At 39.3% G+C, this 27,214-nt stretch overlaps 2 long non-coding RNA genes across 2 annotated transcripts in view; one reads left to right on the top strand and one right to left on the bottom strand.

Moving 5' to 3' along the window:
* The window catches only part of LOC140652066 (uncharacterized), a 135,527-nt gene that overhangs the window by 85,124 nt on the left and 23,189 nt on the right, over positions 1 to 27,214 (bottom strand). The window lies entirely within an intron of this gene.
* LOC140652493 (uncharacterized) lies at positions 628 to 15,459 on the top strand. Its single transcript, XR_012042830.1, has 3 exons — positions 628 to 792; positions 884 to 975; positions 15,372 to 15,459. It is a non-coding gene; the product is annotated as an uncharacterized lncRNA (long non-coding RNA).

Here is a 27,214-nt window from a genome sequence, read left to right on the forward strand (position 1 = left end):
AAATAAGATGGACACTCCCAAATCTAGATGACTTGTAACTCTCAGAAGAGAGGTCCAGGGCTATAGGCAACCAGACACAACTTAGGATAGACTTCACGCAGCTCTAATTTCAGCCAGCAGCAGGGATCTGTCTGGACCCTGGCCAGCATCAGACTTGAGGCAGTGAAAAGCTCTTTTTGTTCTCAGCCCCTTTTGGTTTTTTTGCCAAATAAAGCTTGCACACACTACCAGACCTGCTTTTCTATTTATATCCCTGTTTAGACATATATCGGTAACTTTGCAGACCTTTCAGAGAACACATACGTCACGGCAGACACTTTGCCAATGCACAGACTGCAGGGAAGCAAAGCTCGTCAGCAGTCCCCACAGCCCTGCTCCCTCCAGCATGCACACCACGGGCCTTCCAGGTTAAGCAGCTGTCTTTCATTCCCACGAAAATTGAGCTGGAGAATGGATAAGGGGAAGTGACACATTTCCGTCTTAAATTTCGGGCTCTTTCAGTCTAGAGCTGCGTGCAGTGGAGTACATACTCAGACCTCTGAAGCAGAAATTGCTCGTGTACTGCTGTTCAGATGTAGCAGCAGAGATCCTGCTTTGTAAAGTTAAATGAACTATGAACACATTTTACCTTTGAAACACTACAGTTTACAGGGTTAGAAATAATAAAATAATAGCAAGCCCAGCAGAAAGAACAGAGCTCGTGTTTAAAGGACGACTTTTCCTCTTCTAATGGGTAGATATTTATAATTTACTAACCCTGCAATGATAATGAGAACAACCTGACAAAGCAAAGTAAGCTCTCTGACTTTCCAACTTAGTGTTCTGTTTGCTCAGGTAAGCGAGCTGGTTTTCATTTTAAGTGAATATGTAACTCTGTTCGTAGGCTGCTCAGCACAAGAAGTTTGGTCTCTGGGAGTTTCTCAGCAGCCAGTGCGTCAAGGAGGTCTCGGGGAGACTCAGCCACGCAGCCCAGAGGTAACTGGGGTCTGGGGCACACACGGAGAACGGAAAGCAGCGGCAAAGTGCTGGGGGACAGAGAGGCCCCTGCCAGCACCCACGGGGACGCAGGTCATGCTGCGCAGGCAGGCTGCAGGGGCTCATCTCTGCTGTGTGGTGTCACTCACAGCACCCCCAGCATCTCTGAGAGAGCTGATATGCTGGCAAGGCACAGTACTGCCTAAGGTGCTAAATGCTGTCTGGTCAGTCTGGCATTGCCTGGTCACCCAGGCTAATAATAACAGTTTGCTTTCTCAAGCTCCGCAACATACTAATTCAGCTATACTGCAGCCTTTTCTTAAAGATGACTTGGTCTCTGGCAGCTTGGAGACATCTGAACATCGCTTCAGTGCCTACAGTCATAACTATTTATCTTTGATGCTCTCAGTCGAAAAGACCTGCATCTCTTTCCTCTCCAAACACACCAGATTTTTAGGTAAGAAGCAGCCTAAACAGAGCCACAGAATACAACACGTAAAGACTAAAAGGTGGTGGGGGTTTTTTTTGGGGGGAGGGGGGGTGGTGTCAGAGGGACGCACCACAGATGACACAGACACAATTTCATCCTATGCCTGTATGCTGTTATACAGGATAATCTGGCTTTTCGCAGAGATATATTAGAATCACTCTAAAAAACTAAATCACTGAATGTCTTGGTGTGCATACTACTTTCCCTGTATTTTAAAAAGAAAATAAGCCTCTAGTCTTATCTAGACAATACTTCTAAGATTTCCTTCTCACCGTGTCCAAACAATCAACGTTCCTGTAATAATTAGTGCCTTGATATTAACTAAATCTCTAAGGTATCTTTTCATGGAGTTTTCATAGCGTGGGCTGGTTTATTTAATTGATGAATAGCTTTGTATGTGCTTATTTTTAATCCTACCCATTTATCTTATGAATAATTGCTATGTTTGTAATTATTCCAAAGAAATAATACCAATATTTTTAATGATAATAATGAATGACATGGCTTTAGCAAGCTTTTTTAATGTTTGTAAAACAATACTCTGATTAGTCAGAATGAAATATTTGCTCAGTTAATACATAAGAGCTTGATTTTTTTACTTGATCTCACGTCAATCCAATGAATCCAACAGGCTGAGTTTCTCTTTGAAATCCATGACCAGATTTTTTTTTAATCACACTCTCATACTTTAAAATCTGCAGAATACTCTTGAAGATCTGTATGTTACTAGTTAAAGAATATGAAATACTACCAAAGAGAACCCCTATAGCATTTTACCTGCTCTCTCATCTTCTGTATCCAACTGTTGTGTCATGTTGAGAATTTAAATTGGAAGGTCTTTGTGCCAGGGGAGGGGTTTTTTTTCTATCTGGCAGAACGGCTTCATTGTCCATTGCCCAGGTTCCTCGTGCTAATGCTCTACAAAGAATGGTTATTATTTAATGAATACCTGTCGTTGCCAGGATGGTTCACTGAGGTTATCATTGTCAGTTACATTTTCTAAGCTTATATTAAAAATTAAGGGAATAACCATCCCCTTGTTCACTAAAGAGAACAGAAGATTTTACCACTTAAGCAAAGAGTGTGCACAAATACCATCTGTAGTGGCAGTCTCAAGAGTTCTTAAAAATAGCAGAGAATCCATCTCTGGACGCCTGGCCCTGAATCTTGGCCTGTGATCCAAAATTCATTTTTAGGCCCTTAAATAGGCAGAGGAGTTTATAAAAGCCCTCATTATCTAGTCACGTCACACAAGTCACTGGCTGCCAGTGGAATCCTTCAGCCCCATGTCACTGGAGAAGAGTCATTTCTCTTTCGCCAAGTTCACAGACTACAGAGGCTATTATTTTGATAATAGGCCTTCAGGTGTTTCTATTTTGACATCTGAAGCTTTTCAGAAGACTTCTGAAGGCTTTCAGGAAATATTCAAACCATTCAATCTTAAATATGAAGAGAGGCCCACCTATTGCCTGCCATTCTCCCCATCTTTTCTCTTTTCTTTCGATTCTTACAGAAAAACTTAGAATGAGATTTGCATTTTCAAATTCTTTTTGACAAGTGACTTATTGATTTGGGACTGTAAAGCATGATTTTAACCAGTTAATTTTTGAACAGTAATCAGTTAATATTTACAGTACTTTAGCTTATGAAATGAAATATTTTTTACATTCAATGCTTCTCAGAAAATACCAAGGGAAAAAAAGTTTATGAATTTCAACAAACTTTTTGAAAACTTTTTCAAAGTTTTTAATTCATCTGCTGCACTATCCACATCCTCCTTCCCAGATCACTGTAAACTGTTTGTTGATCATTAAGGAAATCATTAACCCTGCAGCTGATAGCTCTTTCATTAATCTCAGAGGCTTTTCTGAACAAGCAATACACTTTATATCAGTTTTGCTTAAAAAAGTAAACAAGGTCGGAGCACATTTATTGTTAGAATTTTATCTCTCTGTTGCATGCATGCGATGCACAACAAACTTTGAGCAAGAACGGAGGTCTTCTGAATATCACTGTGTACTGAAAACTGATGAAACCAGTATGAAAGTTCTTTCAGCCTGTGAAAAAGCATTAAGCAAATACTTCATTGCAAAAAAGCACTGTAAATTTTGCCTCAAATTTTCAAAGACCTTGCATATTTGGGAGCTTTGCTTCCTTGGTTTCTGTTGTCTTGCTTTTCTTGTGTACATATACATAAGCAGAGAACACGAAGTGTGTTTGGCTTAAACAGAATGGCAACTTTAAGTAAGTTATTTCAGTTTAAACATGATGACATTTCAGATTATCGTGTCTATTAAATTAAATTCCACCTAAATTTTGCTTACTCTATGCTTTGTATCTAACTGCACCTTCCCATAAAAGCTCTCAGGTGGAAATACAACTACGTTATATTTTAGGTTATAAGAACTTCTTCCTGCCTCTTCTATTAAAAGAGAAAAAGACTGAAAAGCCATAACTGTTCATCAAATTCATTGTGCTGATAATCCCCTAAATTCCAATTTCAGTGTAGTTTTTATTGTTGAAAAACTTACTCAAGCTCTACTCATGAATTATGTATTTAAGAACCAAGGACAGACAATATCTTATGACCCACAGTTACAAATCAAGTCTTATAGAAGAGTCTCTTCCTGTATCATTCTGGTATTCTCTCAGCAATGTAGTTTTGTGCAAGTTTTCTATCTCTAGTATTAGTCTCTTATTTCCTTGGGGACTGCGTATTGTTAATCAAAAATAATTCAAAATATTCCTACAACAAACTCACATTGACGCTGCTGCGGCACCATCCCCATAGATACGCTGCCATGGCTTCATTAGGTTAATGAGTGTCCTTATAATTGTTACGATAAAGGCTATATCCTCTTAGCCTCAAGTGTTTGCACAGATTTCTAACATGGCAGGTCTACAAAATTTAATATTGCACCTAGACACAGCACCCCATACACACAAGCAAAGGGTGGTAAAAAGGTGGAGAAAAGTAACAGTCCTGCAGCCCTACAGCGTACTTAGCACTGGAATTGCTGGAAGAATAATTTTCTGAACATAACCCAACTTAGCCACTTAGTCAAGTATGAAGTTGGACTCACTATGCTCTTTAGTCAGTCGGTCACAAGAGATTCCTGTTCTGAATTATCCCCTGGAGGAGCATCCCAGTCTCTGCAGGCTACATAAAAAGCCTAAAAAAGACAAACTTCCTAACATAGGTTTATAAACTCAAACCTACAATAAGGTACTGTGAGTGCTCTGACAAAATGGGAAAATGGAAAGCTCTGGAATCTTATGGTGTTAGACTGGGAGCTCTACATGCTGGGCATCTCAGCAGGTAAGGACTAGTTCAGAAGACATCAGCTAAAAGGTCAGATGATGGAGGCATCTTCTTCAAACACGTCAGATTTCACACAACAGCCCGTACTGCTTAGAGTTAGTCTGCCTCCTTTCTCCAGAGAGTTTAAAATATTAGAGCTCTGTAGAAATCTAGATGCCCAACTCTTGTACTATTCAAACAAGGAGTAAACATAGCAGTCCCTGCTCAAAAACAATTACAGAAGCTTCATGATTAACTAAAAAACCTGAATGCATACTTCCATTATTTTTATATGTGATTTATTTTAGAATCCTAGAGCTTTTAGATATGTGGAGAGAAAATGAATGCAAGTTTGATGTTATTTTTATATACTTATCATAATGATTGAAGGCATTTATGACTGCTTCAAACTAGAAAGCATGTCTCAAACTTCCCAGTCTATGAAAAGCAACTAAAATGTGTCTGATTGAATGTTAGACACAAATCTATGACTTTTCTAAAAAAAAAGCTTTGAATATTAATGAAGTCTTTCTAAAAGAATTGTTTAAAGCCTTATGAAATGGTAACTCTAATCACAACATTAACAAATTTGTTTGAGTTGCCCGTAGTGATAGGAAAGTAGTACTTCTACCAAGGATTTAGGATACTTTTAAAAGAGAAGAAACAGAAACACTCTTCTACCCTGAAAGTAAAGCTACTCCGATGCCACTCAGGATCAACGTATTCTTAGATAACAAAATACCAGCCAAGCATGAGATTTGCATCTTCACTTCAGATTTCTCACACATGAACTTCTTTCTGCCTTATCAATGCAGCTACCAAAAGGCTTAGCAAACGCAGCCGGAGTGGAATCTCTCACTGTAGTTCTGACTGAAAACTTAATTGTTCATGTCCAAGTCTAGCAGCAAGTCATGCCTGCAGACTCGTGATAAATTTAACTGCAGAACAGGAAAAAAACTAGGGGATATATGCAAATAAAATATTAACCTACATCTCTAAGAGTTTATGTGCCAAATTATATTAGACATATTATGCACACAACTTAATTTCATCTATACTTTAAATCAAATGGCCTGATCAAAAGGAGAAATACTCTACCTGCACTTCAAGCAATACGGGTCAGTTTAAACATGCTTAATGTTACCGTGTCCTTAGCAAATTTATTTCTGTCATTTAGATCAAAGGCATGTATTTGCAGCATTTTCCATGCCTGCTCTACAGATACAGATATGTTACCTTCATAAGAACCTGGTACTAATGCTATTGTAATTGCTCAGAAAATACTAAAATCACAGAATTTAATTCTGTGAAAGATTCTCTTTAATAAAATATTGCTGTTTTTTTCTTATTACTATGTCATTATTTATTCTTTTCATGCAGTTCTTTTCAGAAGTTTCAAAGTGTTTGACAACAACAACAAAAAAACAATTAAAAGCCCAAAGACAACACTGCAGTAACATGAAAAGAAATATAATAAAATTAAATACAAAGTTCTAAATTATTCAAATTAAAAGTTTTTATAGGTGTCCACGGTAATAAAAAATAATGAAAAGCCTTCAAAGGAAGAAAAAAGGCAACAGAGGGTTTGAAGACTGATACTTGTTTTAATATCTGTAATTAGTTTAATAATTTGGCAATACTTTTGCCTCACAGGATAATGGCAGTTGTCTATAAAAATTACATATGCACTTGCTCAAAACTCCATTTTTTCTTTTAACTATCTGTGCACCATTTTACAGATCCTTCATGCTGTATCTACTGAACACCGAAATATTTTGTGCTTTTATGACGCCTTTGATCTATAAATCTCAACGTAACTTGAACAATCACAACATCCTGCAAAATGAAAACTATTTTTACTTTATAACTGGGGAAACCGAAGCACAAGGTTCCCCACCTTCAGACATTTCACATGTTCCTGAATAAAAATTACAGTGGCCAAAACCACAGAGGTGACAAACATCCATAGTTTGCAGTGATGTATGTGTTGAGTTACAAAGCCTCGCTGTGTCAGCAGCATCGGTCCAGCTGCCCTTACTCAGGTTCCAAGGCATGAACCTGAAGTCCTTTGCTTTTGGTGCCTGAGTGTATAAATATGTTGGACTGCGTGATTTATCCCCTGATTACATATTATGGCACGGCATCTAGAAACCCATCTTACGGAGAATTCTTCTACCTCATTTGATGGCCTTTATTGTAATAGAAGCTGAGAATCTCACAGATGGTGTATTTGCCATCATTACCTTTTGTGACAGCATCCCAGTTTTACAAACTGAGGACCCAAGAACAATGGAATTAAAGGCTGAATGTAGGACTTATCTAAATTCACCTGGAGCAAGATGATGCACTACCCCAGAGATAATGGAGGAATTAGCATAATGAGGCAAACAAATGCTTCAGAGTCATAACGTCCCCCCCAGTGCCTCTTGCAACGCTTCCTTTGCTCTGTTGAGTACTAAAACCATCTCAGGGCTGCTGACAAGTGGGCGATAAAGGAAAAGAATAAAATGCTGTCACAAACGTTGCCCGTTCCCTTTACGCTCTCCACACGCATGATCCGGGGTACAGAAAAATAGAAACTGCCATGCTGGGTTGGACTGAAATGGCTAAATCCTGCCTCCAACTGCAGCCAGTAGCTGACGCTTAGGGGACATGGGAGAAACAACGCCAGGACAGACTGATCCTTCTCAGCAAACATCACTGCTTCTGGCAGTCAGAAGGTTAAGGATTTCCTGAACTGCCTATCCGCCATGAAGTATCCATTCATCTGGCACCAAGTTTCACAATTTAATTATGAATTTTATGAAAAAATATTTCCTTTTGCTTGTTTTAGATCTGCTCTTTGAAAACAGACACGTGGGTTCTCTTCTTTCCTAAGTAAATTGTTGTTCATGGACACCTTTGTAATGACATGTTTTTATTGATCTCTCTGTGATCCCTGTATTTCTTGTACCCTTTGTGTCCTCTGTTTCTCAGAACAGGCACATCCTCATCTACTTGGTAACATCCATCTATAGTAAAAACTCCCATTATTCATAAACCTCTACCTCACCTTTAATCCACTCATTAATCAGCACAACTGATAATTACTGTGACTAAGTAACAGTGACACTTGAGTAAGAACATTTCCTCTCATTTCATAATAGCTTAGTTTCCTAAAGGATCTTTCAACGAGGGACACTGTCAGAAATCCTAGTTCACCAGCGCTACAGCTATTCCGGTAAACTGAGGTGCCAAAGAACACTCTCACTCACAAGACTTTCTCTCTCTGCAATTTATTAAACCACCAAAATCACCCTTGCCCACAGCTTTGGCACAGGCGAGCTGGCACTCTCTGGACAGCACCATCTGTGATGCAGTGCGTTAGGTTAAGGCTGTTCCCCAGGGGCAGTTTGGATGCAGCCCTCCACCTTTGGATGCTGACAGTATTTAATAGTATGGCCAGATGCTGCCTGGTGGCCCCAGGGCCGGCAAACATGCCCTGGCACTGCTCGGTGCGCTAGCATAGATAAAGTCCAGATCAGCGAGGCTATCCAAAGTAGAGCACAAGGCATGATTTACCTTTCATGTCCACTCCCACTTATTAGAAGTGGTTATATATGATCAGCATATCCCCACACGAACAAAACCCCAGATTTTGGATGTTCTTGAAGGTATGGGGGCTCCTACATCCTTCTGTGGCCATCTAGGCTAAGCACATGCTATTCATAAATGTTTAACATAAAGAGAGTGAACCACAAAGTGAGAGCAGTATTCTTACATCTCAGTCCACTGCCAGAATCATATTTTCCTCTGTTTTGTGCTTAAGGCACTGTACAAATTTTAAGTCACTGTTTTGGTTTTGTTTTTTTAATTAAAACAATTAAACTATTTAATCATAGTTTAGAAGCTCTACTGGTGGGATGCTTATTTCTGTAACAAACCGTATCTTATCTTATTTTTTATTTTAAATTATTATACAATAATTTCTTAATTTGTGTCTTTTTTCCCAGGAAAGAGGTCATCAGAGATAAGCTATTTCTTCTACTTCGAACATTAAAACCTAAAAAAACCCAACCCCCTTTCCTACACATTGTCTTTCCAGGCAACCCTTCATTAAAGACGTGTTTTAGCATGGCATGCTTCCTCACTCTTCCTTGCTTAGTTGTTAAGACTACCTAACTGATCATCCGTGTTTTCAGTTGTTTCCTTAAAGTCACACAGCATCTCATGCAGGTGAATTGAACTGAGAGCTTATTGAATAATGAACTCTCATCTGACATTGTGATTCTTCGGATCAAACATAATTATAACTTTGCCAGGTTCCATTTAGGAAACTTAATCACCTTCTTATTGAAACGCAGGCTTTTATGCAATTTGTATGTATTAGTGTGAACTTTACTCCTACTACGGTCACACTTCCCTTGGTGTTTCTTCCATGCCTGTTGGTTTTGGTAGGGTTTGACTGCTGCACGGCTCCAGCTAGTTCAACAAGCACCAATTCTGCTAAGCTCTGCAGAAAGATGACTTGTTCAATTTAACTTCAGGTGAGATTCATCTCACTAACTTTGGATAGCTGCAATGTAGTCATTTGAGTTTGCATCACTAGATCCTTACTCCAGTTAGTGGAGAGAAAAAGGCATTTCACAGGACAATATACTTCAGTCTAGTGAAATCACAAGAACCAGCTGAGATCCTGACTTCTAAACTGTAGCCATCTAAAATTAGCTGAGATAATTCTGTTTCACTTACATATTTTTTTAATACCACTTTCCTCATAAGTGCATGAGGAGAGCTAATTCTTTGATTGTCCTGAGAAATGATAGAGGAACAGCACTTGAGAGAGCAATGTGTTGCATTTTCCCAAGTGATCAGCAGTCAAAGATTGCCAACCTGCAAGTATGAAGCATATTCAATTACCATTAATCTAGAGTAGAAAACAAGGGCATGATTGTTCACAGAGGTGTAGCATGTAATTCTGTCTTTTTCAATGATTTCTCCAGAACATACTATACACCCAATGAAAATCTTCCAGGGACTTAATTTATAGTGTGGTCTAAAGCATAAAATTGTCCTCTCTGATGAGTTATGATCAAATACATTGTCAGCCTAAGACAGAGTGAATTTGAACCAGCAGTGTGTTTACTGGAGCCATGAAGAAGGAAATGGTAATAAGAGATAGTGAGGTTTATTATGTGGCCTCGTTCACTATGTTCACGTTCAACAAATCATTCCCCTGTTCTGTGACTCAATTTACCCTTGTGTAGACTGAGTATTCACATTTTCTGAAAAAGCAGCTGTGAAGTTTTATGGCTCAGAATTACACTCTGCTTTCAAATACACATGAACTTCTGTTTGTTTCACATCTGGAACTGAAATCAGAGGTCAGCCCTTGAGGTCCACGTAAATAATCTGAGACTCTCAACTGAAAAGGGCTAGGAAAGTGTGCATTAATATTTAAACTTGCTTTGCATGGCATTTTCTGGGACATGTTTTCTAATCATTGACATTATCCGAACATGCCACATTTCCTCTTTAGCAAGGTTTTACTGCGGGATTATCTTGATTGATGTGGATAACAGCATTGCTGTGAAGTGCAGTCTTTTATGCATGCACTCCAGTTCCTGTTAACAACTGTAAAGATTAGGGGTTTATAAAACAGGTATTAACAGACTTTTCCTGTTATTAACCATTTAGGTCAGTATTTTGCTTTATATTTTGTGCATGAAGGCTTTATGGTTAAGTATTCAAAATGATTCTGCATTCTTTTTCTTGTTTGATTTATTGTTGGACAAGCTTACTTACATCTTTGTTCACCTTTTCACATTTGAGGAATTCAAAAAGTCTGCAGGCTCAAGGAAGGTGAATAAATTATATCATACATTTAGGATGAACATAAAATGCATTTCCACATTATTTTGTGCAACTAAAAATCTTATCAGTAAAGTCATCAACTTTATTAAAATCACTTGTAAAATGACATATGCCACATCGTGGATATAACCCTCATCAGGGTCACAACAAGACATTCACAGCTGAATGTACTGTTCTCTGTTCAATGCTGTGAACAGCACTGTGTGAGAGAAGGAAAGGTAAGTGCCACTCAAATAAATGATTACACATAATTCTAAGATTTAAATCATCTTCTACCTTGAGCCCCATTATATAACATTCCTTCCTCACCCATCTTCCCTCAAAAACCTCTGTTAAGGTTTTAATTTTTATTTTTGTCAAAGGGCTCAGAAACCTTTTACATACTTGTCTGGAAGAAAATCTATGCCACATCAAGTGCCTACTGTCTAGGCATTTGAAAGTTAAAGGTATGCAGATATTTTTCTTCATGATGATAGAAATATCAGAGGGTTAAAATGAAAAAAAAATTAGCGCAATAACATTAGGCTGAAATATGTGTATTCACTTCACTTTGAAGCCTGTAGCTTCCAAAAAACTTGGTGTTTGCATGATAAAAGGAATGGCTGTTCAAATGAGAAATTTTACATGTAAATAGGTTTCTTACAAATCACATATGTATATAGCTTAAAAAGCATCCCAGAATCTTTATGGTTGTAAAATGTTTAGTTGTTGACCTCACTTCATTCTTCCTAAGGAGAAACAGATGGCTGTAATTGAAATTATATGTGATTTTAAAGTTGTGCCTAATTTATGTATTGAGATACAGCTCTTCATTATTAAACAATAAAAGATAATTTCTTTCTTCCCTTCCTTCTTTCTTTTTGTTTTTAATTTTGATTTATACATTTACTTTTTAAGTCTGGCCACTGCTATAGGCAAGGGCGTAATTTTGGCACAAGTCTTTGCTCTGGGATATGTCTACACGGTGTGTTTGGCCCAAACACAGGCTGATGACATCATCTGCTATCCGGACAACTAACAAACCCCCAGATCTACCCTATGCTCCTCTCTCTCGTTTCTGGGTACTGCAACCCAGTAAAGATCTCTGTCTCTGCCCAGTGCCAGCCAGCGTGGGCAAGCTTGAGCTCTGCTGTGAGCCAGGTCCGGGCCAAGCCACCCGGCGACTTTGGCAAAAGCCCAGCGAGAGCTGGTACCGCTGTCGTCCAGCTCTCAGCCCTCCTCCTCTGCTGCACCTCTCGTCTGAGGGAAGCCGAATTTCTTGTCCTTCACCCGAGGACGGAAGGGGGAAGGGAACCCTTGCACAGAAGGGCACCACGCTGGTGTTCACGAACGCAGGAATATTTAAAAACAACTAGAAATCACTGATGATTTAATGCAGTGAAGAGACAGTCCCAAAAGATATGAAGTAATAGCTAACAGGAATAGAAGGGAATTAGAAGCTCTTCTAAGAAAATAATATGGATCCAAGAGCTAGAAAGCAGAGCAAAATCTGAAGAAGGAGAAGTAGCAATAGTTCTGTGAGGCAAGATCAGTAGCATTTTTAATTTTTTTTCATTTTTATAAAATAAAAGATACAGCATCAGAAGCTAGCACTGTTTGATGGCATCACACCATGACTCAAGGGGAGTAAGATCTGGCTGAACTCAGCTGCTACGACTGTCTTCCTATCTCATTTGAAAGTACTGGGGTGGGAGGGTTCCCCTAATACTTCTGTAATTCTGGTTAGCATATTATTTCAGAAACATGTTTCCTTTACATAAAAACAGGCAGATGTTCTCTGCTGATGCAGAACCATTACAACATGCCCCGTTTTAAGCAAAGTAAATAATTTGATTTTGTTTGGCAATTAATTGAAAATATAGTTTCCTTTCACAATTTAAAGAACACTTAAATAAAATATGATCAGCACAATTCTTTTTAGATTCAGGTGATAAATTCCTTTTAATGCTGTGTGCCAAAAACACTTTCCCAGGGGATTAAATCTCCCCTGTCCCATTAACATGGACCTAAGCTCTATGGGATAAGTAATCTCAACAGCAAAGCCCTGCTTGGCAATAATACACAATCTTTTCTGGAACCCTTCCCTGAACCCTACTGAGCTAACACCATGGCAAGTCTCAGGATCTACTTTATAAGATGAGGTTAAACCTTCAGAAATCTTGATTAATCGACTGAGCATTTGCAAATAGGTACATACACAAAGACCAAAAAAAAAGAAGGCCTACCAAATATGGGAGGAAATATAGTTAGCAGAATAAAGTACGTTTCTCGAAAATTGGAGACCAAATTGGAAGTAACAACATATATTTGAACATTCAAGGTAATTTTTAGATAACTCTATTCATAGTGGGGAATCACTGAGATTTTGCATGACTCTGAGATAGACAGTATGCTTTAAAAATTATTATATTTATGAAAAGTCAACCAGCTTTCTTCTACTTTTCTGCTCAGAGAATGACAAAAATTTAACCCATGTGTTCCTAAACACACATTATTGGGGTACAGTCAAGAGCTGCCTGAAGTGCTGTTCTCAAATGAATTGCTAAGCTCCTCCTCCCTCTGATCTTTTTGTAAGGGAGGAAAAGGAGTTGGGACCAACAGGGCCAAACCAACTCAGAGAGGAAGCCCTTAAAATCTTCAAACTGTTTTGAGCCATTTTTCACCCGATGCTGTTGTCTCACAAACGGAGTCTGTTACCCAGTGTCCAAAACCCAATATGCACACAGAGCCGAGATATCAGTTTATTGCAAGTTTTGCGCAAGACTGGCTGCTAGGTGGTAGCTCCACAAAGATGGCACACCGCTCGCTCATATGGGTACAGTATTTATGCAGTCTAGTTATACATATGCATAAGTAATTATGTAAAGCAGTTTTCTACTGGTCTACATTTTCTCATCTTATTCTTAAAGCTACAGTATTACTTTAATATTCTACGCATGCCCAAAGGTGAGGGGTCTCCGCTTGGGCCAGGGTCTCCAGCTCAAGGGGTGTGACTTTTAGTATTATAATGAGGACAGTTCGTGTGAGGTGCTTCTTATCACAATTCTGCTAGCAGCTTCAGATTGTTCCCAAAACATCTTAATTAGCTTACATATTTCTCCAGGATGTGTTTCACTTCCCAAGGACAATAATTTGATTAGAGATTCCACATTCCAGTCTGAATCCCCCTTATCAACTTTACGTAAGTCCTGGCCTTCCACCAGCTCCTGGTTGACTACAATGCCAGTGGATAGAACCATGCCAGGGCACCATGCGAAAAACTAAAGCCTGGCACCACAGGCTCACACAATGAAGCACTACCTCTGTTGAGAGGAGCTGAACATTCACGATGATGCTTTTCTCTACACCACTGCCTTTCACGGCCAAATACTGGTTGTGCAACTTCCGAAAAAATGCAACCAGATAAATTACTCAGGGTGTTATCATGAGATTTATTCAGCAAGTGTAAGCAAGTGGCTTGTGGCTTCACATGAGAGGCCACCGACGTGAAAAAGCTAGGAAAATTATGCTAGATCAGAAGCACAAGATTTAAATTAACTGTCACACAAAGGAAAACTGTCCAAACTGAGTAAAATGTCAATGTTAAACAGCATAGTTCAGAAGCTATTTAAAAAAGTAAAATTGATTTTATTTCCTGGAATTTAAGAATTTAGTTTTAAAATTACTACTTTTCTAGTACTGAGTTTAAGCACTTCTCTGCACTCATGTTTTTAAACATAATCTATATTGAATACTGCATTCAAACTGAAAATAATATAGGAAGGTGATAAAAATTTTCCAGTGGCGACTTTGGAGGAGCCAACTGGAATGGTTTTCCTTCGAGTTCCTTCTGCCACTTGATAAACTGACAGCCTCTCCTTTTGAGAATCCCTCTCACAATTTTTCAGGTGCTCCTAATATCTGGTATGGTAAATCCCTACCTTACTGAAATCAAGAGAGTTTGTCCATTGGATTCAATGCATTGCAGCAGACCACTTGCTAGGTAACATTTTGCACTGACTTATCTCAGCAAAGGAATGAATAAAAGATTAATGCTTCTGTATGACTGGTTATATCATTCTCTCTAGTTACCAAGTTTAGTTTCAAGAATATTTTCAGGAGCTAATTCTCACAAATTTTTACAAGAGTATTACTTTAAGAGATGTAACGTGTCCACTTACTGCATTTAAAAGGGAAAATAGCTTCTGGATGCATAAGCACAGTACAGAATTCTGCAAAAATTAAAATTTCAGCACAATAAAAACTTACAATAGTGCAGAATAATGTCATTTTCATGACCAAAAAAAAGTTTCACCATACCTTTCAAATATATTAAACTCTTAGACTGGAAGCTACGTTTATTTTCCTTTCTAAACTCAAGGAAAAGAAAAATCAAGGCAAGTCTACAAAACACTTTACATTTTTGGTCAAACAGCAATGCTATTCACATACATCACCTAATTCATGGAAACCTATAGGCTTCCTCTTTTAAAATGTGACAGGTTTACAGTACCACACTACATGCTGCAAATAGCAGTAAGCATCTGAGACTGAGAGATACCGCATAATTGATAATGTATGATGGGACTCATATGACAGCAAAAGTAAACATGTTTCATTTATAACAGGCTGAATCATATAATGTGATATTTTCCCAAGCTCCGGTCATTTTCTCTGGGTTGCCTTAATGCTTGAGCGGATTTCTATCAGAATTACAGAAAGAAATGCCAAGTATCCACTGGTTCTGGCTATGACCCTTTTCTTTTTTGCCAGGTTTTGATGTGCCTTCTGGAAGGATCCTAACTACATCATACTCCCCACTGTAGGGCACACAGAAATAAGGTGAAATATGACAGGAAAGATGCCTACTTCTTCACCCATGTGAAGTGATGCTCTCACTTCAGCCTGGTAAGAACTCTCTTGCTTGACTGCAACACTTATATCTTTGCACACTAGATTTTGGAATAAAAGGTAAAACTTATCTTCTAGGTTTGGATTAATTACTTTAAAAGCAAATACTTCTTCCTCCGAAAATAGTTATGGAGCAATCACACTCAGTAACTTCTGCCAAATAATAAAAAAGAAACAAAAGCTCCAATCATGCCAATGATTAGTTCATAGAATCATAGAATAATTTAGGTTGGAAAAGACCTTTAAGATCATCGAGTCCAGCTGTAAACCTAACACTGCCAAGCCCACCACTAAACCATCTCCCTAAGTGCCACATCCAAACGTCTTAAATACCTCCAGGGATGGCGACTCAACCACTTCCCTGGGCAGCCTCTTCCAATGCTTGATAACCCTTTCAGCGAAGCAATTTTTCTTGATATCCAACCTAAACCTCCCCTGGCATAACCTGAGGCCAATTTCCTCTCGTCCTCTCGCTTGTTACTTGGGAGAAGAGACCGACACCCACCTCGCTACAACCTCCTTTCAGGTAGTTGTAGAGAGCGATTTACTAATTGCAAAGCAGCTACTTCTTAATTGTCCACAATATTTCTATAATTTTTAGTCTCACAATATTTTGCACGAAAAGGAGCTTTCTCGCCTTGCAGCCCACCAATTAGAATGGGCTGTCAGAGGCTCAGATTCAAATCTAATCTCTCTCTGAAACAAAGCAAGCATTTAGGAAAATACCTTACACACAAAATAATAAAGTATTGTGGTCTTGGGCCCCCTTATTTTTTCTATTAAGCACTTAAATATTAATTAATACAGGAACCTGGGCATCCCTGGAGAGCGTTCTAAGCAGCAGGCTATAGAGTTACTTTTTGTATTGCAGACCAAAATAGATGCTTAAGCATTTTATACATAGTGGAGCTGTTCCAACAGAAAAGCACGACATTCTGTAATAGCATATAGCTCCATAGTTAGGACATTTTCTTCCAAGTTAGGGGGGGAAAAAGGTATAACTCCTTAAAACCAGTAGAAATTTAAACTGTTCTTGATCCAACACACATAAGAAAACTGCAGCACCTGTTCTGTGACAGCAGCTGTATTCTCCTGTAAATCTAGCTTTTGCTTTTATCTAAAATGCCTGCAAATGCATTTTTGGTCAAATAAAGCATGTTGCTTTGATTAGCTGGAAAAAAAGGGGGGATGAGGGAAGAGAGATCTGTTTCTTGTCAACTGGAACCATTTTAATTTATTTATTTTTAAGTCGGTCACTGAACTGACAAATCAATTTATTGTGTAGCCCAAGTGCAGATCGCCTGCCCTGAAGTCAAAGCAAGCTGCACATATGTAGGCAAAATCTGGCCTTTGCTTTGTGAGCGCACCCCTCTGAGCTGCGGAGTGCGGTTCCTACTGCAGGCTCCGCAGGTTCCATGTCAGCAAATGCCAATGGGTAAGCTAAAAGAGAGAAGCTTTATAGAGATTAAGAGATTACAGTTTCTTTCCAAGATATAATTAAAAGAGAAGGAAGCTTAATTTCTCTAATTCCTAAAAAGGAATAAATCAGAGTAAAATATCTTGTATTTTTATTTTCATAAAAGTATTAGTATGTGTTTCACAAAGCACTGTATCGCCACACATGTATTCCAACAGCAACAAAGCAGATGTATCCATTAACAACCACCTGCCGAGATAAGCACTTTGCACTATACTAATTCATGCTGATATCTATTATATATTGCTTTTTATAATTTCATCTAAATTCTTAATTCAGTAATTGTACAACAATTAAGAAGAGCAAGCAATGTAATAAAGAAGTAGAACTGTGGCAATTTTCTGCAACCTAAAGCAAAACATAAATACCTGGAGCAGATTTACTTCTTTGCCATTTACCGTGACCAGTCTGCACCTACAAAGAATTACTGCTAGGTACTCCCTGATCATAAGTAGGAAGAATTTTCTGCTTGCTATTTAAATCCCATATCAGTGACCCACCAAAATTGGAATTCCTGGTTGTGGGGAGCACATGGATGGCTTCTGGATTAAGCTTCTCTGAATACATCATGTTGTCCTGGTTTCAGCTGAGATAGTTAATTTTCTTTGTAGTGGCTGGTATGGGGCTAAGTTTTGGATTTGTGCTGAAAGCAGTGTTGATAATACAGAGATGTTTTAGTTGTTGCTGCACTGGTCAAGGACTTTTCAGCTTCCCCTGCTCTGCCGGGTGCACAAGAAGTTGGGAGGGGGCACAGCCAGGACAGCCGACCCCAACTGGCCAAAGGGCTATTCCAGACCATATGGCGTCATGCTCCGTATAGAAACTGGGGAAGAAGGAGGAAGGGGGGACGTTTGGAGTGATGGCGTTTGTCTTCCCAAGTAACCGTTACGCGTGATGGAGCCCTGCGTTCCTGGAGATGGCTGAACACCTGCCTGCCCATGGGAAGGAGGGAATGAATTCCTTGCTTTGCTTGTGTGCGCAGCTTTTGCTTTACTTATTAAACTTGTCTTTATCTCAACCCATGAGTTTTCTCACTTTTACTCTTCTGATTCTCTCCCCCATCTCACTGAGGGGGGAGTGAGCAAGCGGCTGGGTGGGGCTCGGTTGCTGGCTGGGGTTAAACCACGACCCATGTTTAATAAAAGGAAGGAAGAGAAGTAGCACCAGTAATGCAAAGAAGGCCCTATCCATAGGGATACCATGGGGAGGTGGTATATACTGTGGCAGATTGGTCCAGATCTCAGGAAGGTTTTTGGAAAACCTTCAACCCACATTCTTGGAAAGCACCACGTGATATTGCCCCAAAAGCAACACACAGCGTATACAAGATAAAAATCTACCCTTGGCTATGCGGACAGTTTGCCTCGGAGCTGATGCATGGTGTCACAGACCGCAATGCCTGCGCCAGAGGGGAAGTGCTCCGAGCTTTTCACCTTCCCGCAGCTGAGGAAGCCTTGGGGGGAGCGTGAGGGCAACCTCTGCCTCCACTCTGGCCTGGAGCACTTGATGTAGGGACCCAGTGGCCTAATTTAACTGTTACAGCTGACTTGGAAAGCAGTTGCACAGTGTGCCTTCAGCAATTAAAAAGACAAGAAGTACAAATACATCCATCTAGCCTGACCTGAAGTCTGTAAAATTCCCCTAAATTCTGAGAATTTCTGCATCAAACCAAAATATTCTGGTTCAATTGCTCTTTCTTTTAGGAGGATATCCAGGCACAATTTAGGGTTCCAATGACAAATAACCACCACATTTCAAGACATATTGTTTCAATAATGAATTAAGCTCATTTAAAAACACATATCTTGTTTTTATCTGAATTTTTTCTCCCAAATGTGAAATTTACCCGTTCCATTCACAATGCATTTGAATACAACCTATTCTTCCATTTGAATGGAAAGACAAATTATACAGAAACAAACAGAATAAATTAAAACATCACCAGTTCTCCTCTTTGGAACCGGCTGAGTACTTCACCATTCCTCACCTATTTTTAAATGTGAATTTTGTTAGCAGTTAATCTGGCATTAGAAAAGTTATTCTTTTTGCATCCCTAGAGTGGAAGAATTGTAAATTATCAGGAATCCTCAGCAAGAAAGCCAAACATGAGCCAGCCACAGAGTCTGAAATCTGCATCTAGGTGTAGGTTTGATTTCTCAGAAACCAGGGAGGTATGAACATGACTTTCCATTTTAGGTCCCCTGCAGAGATACAGAGGGAGTTTTAAAAGCTAATATGCTTCACTCATTTCTGCTCAAAAGTTCCCTGGCAGAAAAGGAAGAAAACAGGAACCATCTAGACCATCCTTTATCTCCCTGACTCTGCACTTTCTTGCAAAGAACGGGACCTGTACGATATTTTCCTCCTGCTGTCCCAAAGCCATTTGTCCTGTGCATTTAGATAATAAAAATATTGGAGAGAATCTAGTCTCCGCAAACAAAGAAACTCTCCCCAGGAAGAGGAAACACAAACTGAAACCTAGCACTGGTGCTGTGACCACCCTGCTTTCTCAGGTTTTCCCTTGGGCCATTTTTCCATTTGGCAACCTACCCGACCCTGGCACCCCCACTCTCACTCCTACCCATCGTGTTCCTCCTGCACCATCTTCCAGTTCTTCCTCTTCCTCTGCTCACCGTGCCTTTTCCCTTTATGGTCTCTCTTCTTGCCTCCTGACAACTAAAAAATCCTCCCCTAGAAATCCCATGAAAATATTTTTAAAACTCAAAACTCCATAAGCCTTGAAAAAGACATCTCCCTTGATAAAAAGAAGAAAAACAGGAACTACAGAAAACAAAGTCTAAGTGTACTGGTATAATACCTGCAATCACTGTATCTATCATTCTTTTTTGTCCTGTCTCCTTCTTCATACTCTGCTTACACTGTTTAGTTGGATACTATTACTTTGTCTTCATACAGTATGTGGGCAGTTCTTGTTCCCTACATATCCGTAAAACACCACAACTATGTTCATGAAATATACTAGCAAGCATATTATATAAAACACATCTTTTGACTTTTATCTCCATCCCTGTGTGAACCCCCATCCTGCACATATCCTTGTACTAAAAAAAAATTCAAGAAGATGCAAGACTCAATGGATGACTCCACAAAGGATATAAATCAATTTATGTAATTCAATTGCAGGGTTTAATTTTATGGTAAATTTAAATTCTATAATAACGAATGTTAAACTCTATACTTCTTTTTTCGCCTCATGCTTCTATCAGTAATAAAAATCTGTTTTTCATAACAAGTAATTACAAACAGAGCATATTCATAGAAAACTTATTCTACCTACAGTGAAAAATACTGTTGTTTACAAAAAAATCCAAACCAAACCAAACCATCACATTTAGGAAAAAACCAAAGCAACCAAGGTCCTTGCATGACATTCCTATACTTAGGTTAGGACATCTTCATGAAGTTACAGCAACCTCTTATGCTGCTATAACAGCAAAATCTAAATAACTAAATAACCACACTTAGAGAATACTCTGGCACGCATACATAGAAATGAAAGAACAGACCAAAAAAAAAAAAAAGAAGATAAAACTCAAACAATGAAGTCCTACAAGAAATTCCTTTCACCCGAAGTCTGGCCAGCCAGTCTTGGAGGATCCCTTCAACACTGCAGGCTAATGGACTAGATCAGGCATCGGAGCTGAATGGCTGGAGCACCTGGCCTCCCACCAGACGGTGCGGAGCCCACGGACAGCGCTCCAGCGCTCGCTGCAGCTAATGCTAGAGCACTAGCAATCGAGTAAAATCAGCAGGAAACCCATCCGATGGGCAGTTCGTAGCAAAACCCCATAGATAGCTGCAATGAAGTACAAGCAGCAGGGGATGAGAACAAACAAAAGATGCTAAAACTGCAAACAACCAGAAAAAAAGTGGCAACAGGCAAGAGCAGTTTAAGAAACAAACCTTAAACTGAAGGAGACAGCACATTATCAGCAACACAAAGCATAGACAGCTTCCCGCACCCTAAAAGGCAGGCAGGAGTTAGCGATGGATTTCAAACACTTGGTTACAAAATAAGATTAATTCAGCAAATAGAAATTTTCTTTTGGAAGGAGACTTTTTTTTTTTAATAATCTGTTTTATATTTGTCCTAGTACCATCAGATAGAGATTGAAATTTTTCAAAATTATTCTAAGGCAACGACGTGACAGAATGACAACCAAGCTGGTGAGCAGACCTGGCCTGTTCAGTAAAAAATCATTAGAGTTTACTAATAAGAAACATCCAGGACACAAGTGTGAGTTCACAAAAAACTCTGTCTTAACCAAGAGGTGACAAATGTTACCTCTTTCAAAATAAAAAAGAGGTTGTCCTTGTTTTTTGAATTACAGTCACAGGATGAGGTACCTCTTATCTCCCCCACCCTGTGAAACAATTAACAAATAGTCAGAGCAGCCTTCCAGGCTGCTTGAATTATTTCCTATGCTAGGAGAATTCAACCCTGTCTATTAAGAGGTAGATTACCATGCCTATCAGGGCATTCCCCATTCTCCCTGTGGAGGCTATGAAATTATAGAGGACAATGCTGAACTGGAGAATTCTGTGGTGTATCAGCCACCTTAGCTGGAAAGGGAACTTCAGATCCCTGTGCCTGACATTAGAGCTGAAGCTGTCCTTAGCATAGAAACTGGAGCCCTCAGGTGAATACAAACCATTAAACCTCATGCTCCCACGTATTTTCTCTCTGGCCCACTGAATCATAAATTATTTTCTGCCTAAAATAACCAAGACGTATGAGGTTAAGGAAACTCCTTGTACATGAGAAAAGATTCTGAATCAGTTCAGGTCTCGGGTAGCGTGGGTGAATGCTTTAACAGTAAAGCAAGTATATATGCAGAGAGACTTTTATATCAGCAGTCCTTCAGCTCACTGCCTTAAATGCAAGAAACTAACTATTGCTTTTTTAAAAATTGACCTCTATAGAGTATTCTTGAGACAAGCCAGTTAGGCAGAGCACAAGGAGAGGGCGTAGTGTTCTGTTTCTTCCCTATCCCTTTCCATCTCCTCCATGAGGTATGGCAGAGATGGCTATTTCATTCTCTACACACATAACAGCCAGGCTCACCCTCTCCTACAAGCCATGAAGGAGTAGAGAGACAGCCAAAATAAAGTGGAGTTGTTGCTAATGCTGGCCTTTAACTTGGGACTTTGCATTTGCTCCCTCCCTACCTGAACAGATAAGTCTTTACGATGGCAGAGTCTGAACAAGTATCTCGGATCTGGAAGACATTCTTCCTATATGGCAAAATTTGCCAATTACCTTCTTACCTTTAATATAAAATTTAAAATTTTTGCAGCAAATTTGGTGGGTTCTACTGTCATTAGCAAGTTAGGAAGGTTCAATAAAGAGGTCTGTAATCAATTAAGCTGCCTGAATGCAAAACTGGATCACACCATTGCAAGTTCAGGGAGCACCTTAATCAGAATTTAGCTTCTTTACTCAAATCTTTTTTGGCACCTGTAGGATAAAAGGAAATGGTTTAAGCTTCTGGGCTCTTCTCTGGGCCCAGCAGTATATTTGAGAATGGAGAGCAAATATAACTTCTGCATATTCCAGGACCATCAGTGCCCCATGGGACTTCAGAGGGTGCCGCCGGGCAGCCTGGGCCATGGTTCCCCATTGAAGAAGAATGATTAAAAAAATTCCTGGATTCTGCATTTAACCATGTTATGGTGACTGTTGTGCCTGATCCCTTCTGGGTCAACTACACCAGTTCACTATGTACACTGTGCACCCTGCATTTGCTCATATGCTTATGGAATACAGAGATTCCACTGGCTACTTCAAAAAATTAACTGTTAGTAGTGGCTATTCTCTAACAAACTGCTGAAAGACGTGATTAAAGAGAATTTCACTGTGGCATCAGCTCTCCTTTAAAAAAAGAAAAGGGTGGGGGAGGAGGGGGGATGAAGGGAGGGAGAGAGAGAGATGCCATAAGTTCAGAAGCAAAACACTATTATTATTCTGAAGCGGGAATGACATCCTTGCATTAACACAGTATGAAATCATGGTAGCAATTTTCATGCCGTATTATTTTGTTTTTGTCAGGTCACTGATTTTCAATTTCATCAATACTATATAAAACTAAGGAAGATAATAGAATAAAAAGCATCCATTTGGAGTCCACACTACTGAAGCAAGAACACGTTGCTGCTTCTGTGAGTTTAAACCAACCAATCCACCCACAGAAAAATATGGGTTACTCTTGTCCTGAAATAACATAAATAAACCAGACTCAGAGGTTACAGAAAAGGCAATATACCAAAGTAAACCTGATACAATTCTGAGGAAGCGTATGCTACTATAGTTTACAAGTTGGTCTTTACCTTCCTCTAACATGCATAAAGCAACCAGAGAAGTACAAAGCCAAAAAGCAAGAGTGGGCTTTATTTACATTCATCTGGACCCATATTCTTAAGCTTTTCCCAAACACTATTAATTTAAAGTGAAATTACCACTTAAATAATCCCAGATTTAGCTTACCAATTCTCACCTTTCAGCTGTCTTTCTATGTTTTGACCGTATCATTACAACTGATCAGAGGTCTCCTAAACTACAAGTCATGGCAAAATGCAGAACTAGGAAAGGGGCACATGCCATTTTCAAAGCACAACTGCCAAGTCACCACCTGTGAGGGTCCCAGTTCAAGAAGAAAAGCTCATAGAACTGCACCTGGGTAGCAGAGAAGCCCCTAGGGATCCAGCTCTCCATTTGGAGGCATTTATGAGGTTCTTTGCCTGGAGAAGGGAAGAAGGGAGAACAAACAGAAAGCAGCTATCACTTATAAAAGATCCAAGCAAGCTTGGAGTTGGGCAACTTGACTATGAAGTATGTCAATAGCTGCTTCTCTAATTCATAACTGTTCTACCAGCCTCTACACCCTGAGCTCCCTATCTGCATACAGCCTCAGCCCAAGCAAGAGAACCTTTCCTATGAAGAAGTCACCAAACTTTCAGGTTTCCTCTCAGGCATACGCCTGTGCAAGATCAGAGATGACTTTCCAAGGAGAAATGTGTAACTTCTTTCTTCAGAGGTGACTGGAAGCCCCTACAACCTTTCCGCAGTGGAGGATAAGGGTGGCAGCGAGGTGGACACAGCCAGTCCTCCTTCTCGTATTGTCCATTTATATATATGGCAGGCATGTCCCTCACCAACGCTGAGTCCATTGGGGAGACTACCTGCTGCTCTCATTCCCCAGTATTCTTATTGATGTACAGAAGAGACCCAAGTAGTTTGGCTGGAAGGGACCTAATGCTCAGTCTGGCCAAGCCCCTAACCTGGACTGGTGAGGAATGAGGCCACGCTGATGCAAGATCTTGCGAGGGCGACAATATGTCTACTTTCTCTGTAAGAGTTTAAACACAGACAATTGCTGTGATTTTCTTCACTGTCCTACCAATATTGGCAATCATACATTTCCCTATGAAAATACTGTGGATTAAATTGGACATTCCATGATTTTTTAATAAAACTGGATCCTTCCCATCTCTATTTGAAAATAATTAGTCCTTCTCCAACACTGAATAATTAAAATGTAACTAACACCACACTTATTTTACAAGATCAATGTTGCTACAATGAATAGCACATGAATTAATAATGTCTAGGCACTTTTTCTAATTGTTTCCTAATATTCTGTTATTATATATTCATTTGATACTCACTGTAATGCTAGTGATCACCATTTTTTTCATTTCTTCCATAAAAATAATACATTTTGCCTTTGTTTTCTGCAAAAGTATTGAAAGAATGAAGTACAGTCACCTGATTTCTCTTTCATTCTCATGTTTCAAGAAGTTGCACAGTCACTCACGGACATGGCCTTTGTTTAAAAAAAAAACACACAACACTTTACACAGGGTAAATGATCCCTTGGGGAATCAGATCTCTTGAACTGCCCAGAGGGCAGGAGGAGTCTCCATGTCGAGCCTCCTTGCAGCAGCACCTTCAGCTGGATTGGGTTAGATTCCACAAACCGCTGTTCTCTTCATCTCTTATAATTCAGCTGCCTGCTGGTCCTGTGCAACCACTCCAAAACAGGCATCATCCATCGCTATTGCTCATCTTAACATACAAAACACATCCTATCTTAACTATGCAAAGAGACTGTTCTACGTAGCCAGTTCTTCATCTGCAGGAACTGTTTCTACTGACTACTTACAGGTGCCTCATCTATGCATAGTTTGGTTGATTCTGCAGGAGGAGCCACCTGGAGAACCTGCTGGAGCAGCCTGGTTCCCCACCCAGCACACAGGGAGAGCAGGTCTGTCCGCTGGTCCAGGCAGAGCAGGAGCTGCCCAGGAGAATCGGCAGGACAGTCTGGAATTCCCACCTGGAGCCCTCCTTCACCACATCAAGTACTTTGCTCCCTTATATCCAGCCACACCACAGCCACTACTATAGTTCAAACCTGAATTTCATCCTTCTATCCCACTTCTAACTTCAATTCTGTATCCTCTTGCCATAAACCTCTCAAATCTGTTATTGACTCTTGAGGCAGTTTCAGGTGTTTTGTTCTGGATGTACTGAATGTCACACTTCTGCATTAGGAATCTATTGTCATTGTGAGTATCTGTTTGGTTAACATCTCTGAAGTCTCTCTTTCCTGTGGGCCAATAGCCAGTATAATGTCACTAAGGGAGATGAAATGAGCACATCTAACTTCCGGTAAAAATGTACAATATACTACCCTGCATCACCATGACCTGTCCCCAGAGAATCCTAAGTGCCCTGGGATTACAATGTTTTTTCTTCTATTTGAGTTAAAATAAAAAAAACACATCAATTCCAATACATCTCTTCACAAGCATGTATGTCCCTGGAAGCTGATATTTTTCTCACTCCTATGGTGGTCCAAATTTTGCAGGTGGCATCAGCCTTCTTATGATGAGGTACCTTTACTTATCTGTTCTTAGGTTGGGGGGTATCATGAAAAGGAAATTATATTAGATTGTTCATGGAATCAAAACTTGCCTTTAAACAAAACAAAATATTCTAATTACACATATTACTATCCACACACTTAAGAGAAAAAAATGAAATGCATTGTGTAGAAACACATTCTTTAAGAGCAGGGCACCTGAATGTGATGGAAGTAACCAACGTGATATTCAAAGTAGCGTGTACAAGTACTGGTTTCGTTTGTTGTTAGGCTTTGTTTGGCTTGATCATACCTCCCAGCACAAAATCAACAAAGACAGATCGCTTGAGACAATACCACAGACTATTTTCTTATTAAACACAAAGAAAAAACCCCACATTTTGTGGCTATTAAAGCTCAGTGAAAAAGCTCACAAAATACAAAACATGATACAGGATGACTCCAGGCTTTGTTTTTTGCCCTCATCCATATCTTCAAAACACCTTATCATGCAAAACAAAAAAAGTACTTCACATCAATATTTTATTGAAATTCTTTCAGAGAAGACATATACATTATATTTTCAAGATGAGATGCAGACTATTTTAGTTGCAGGGGAGAGCAATATATTGGATAATAGCTGACATTTGACTCCCAGGGTTTTTCTTTTATGAATCAAAATTCATTTAGCGATAGTAAAGTAGAAGAGTGTGGCTAAGAAATCAATAGAAATGTTCTGTATTCTAGTTATGGAACATAGAGATAACCCTAAGTCAACATTAATGATGCTGGCCTGTGTAAACATTGACATAGCCAAAGGAATGATTTTAAATAATAGACTTCAACAAGCAGGTATCAACAAGCTGTGTTAATGGAGATTGCTGCCATACTTTATGATGGTTTTAATTTATTCAGTGTGTGGAAAGGACCAGTGGCATCCAGTTGATAGCTGTAGGATGATGTAATTTGGACAAATTTTTCAAACTACATGACAATGGTCATCGCCTCCTTTCCTCTAACAGCTCTGAAATAATAAAATCTCTTTTAAAATACATAACATTTACTTACGGGCTCACGCCAGTTCCGTGCCAGTTGCCAAAGATGTTTTTATTTTTATTTTCCTTATTGGCAATGAACACACAATGAAATTACACTACCGAATGCATGTATCCCATGCATTAATAAATCAGATAAAGTTCATAAAATAAGTAGAACAAAGACCTTATATTTCCTGACTATCCAAAATACGGCTGCTATTGGAAGGAACTGTTTATGTTCAAAGAATGAAACATCAAAACAGAAGAGAGGGATGAGGATGTGAGCTATCTGCTCCATACATGCATGAT

This window comes from Ciconia boyciana, chromosome 5 (genome assembly GCF_034638445.1).
Source record: "Ciconia boyciana chromosome 5, ASM3463844v1, whole genome shotgun sequence".
Classification (NCBI taxonomy): Eukaryota; Metazoa; Chordata; class Aves; order Ciconiiformes; family Ciconiidae; genus Ciconia; species Ciconia boyciana.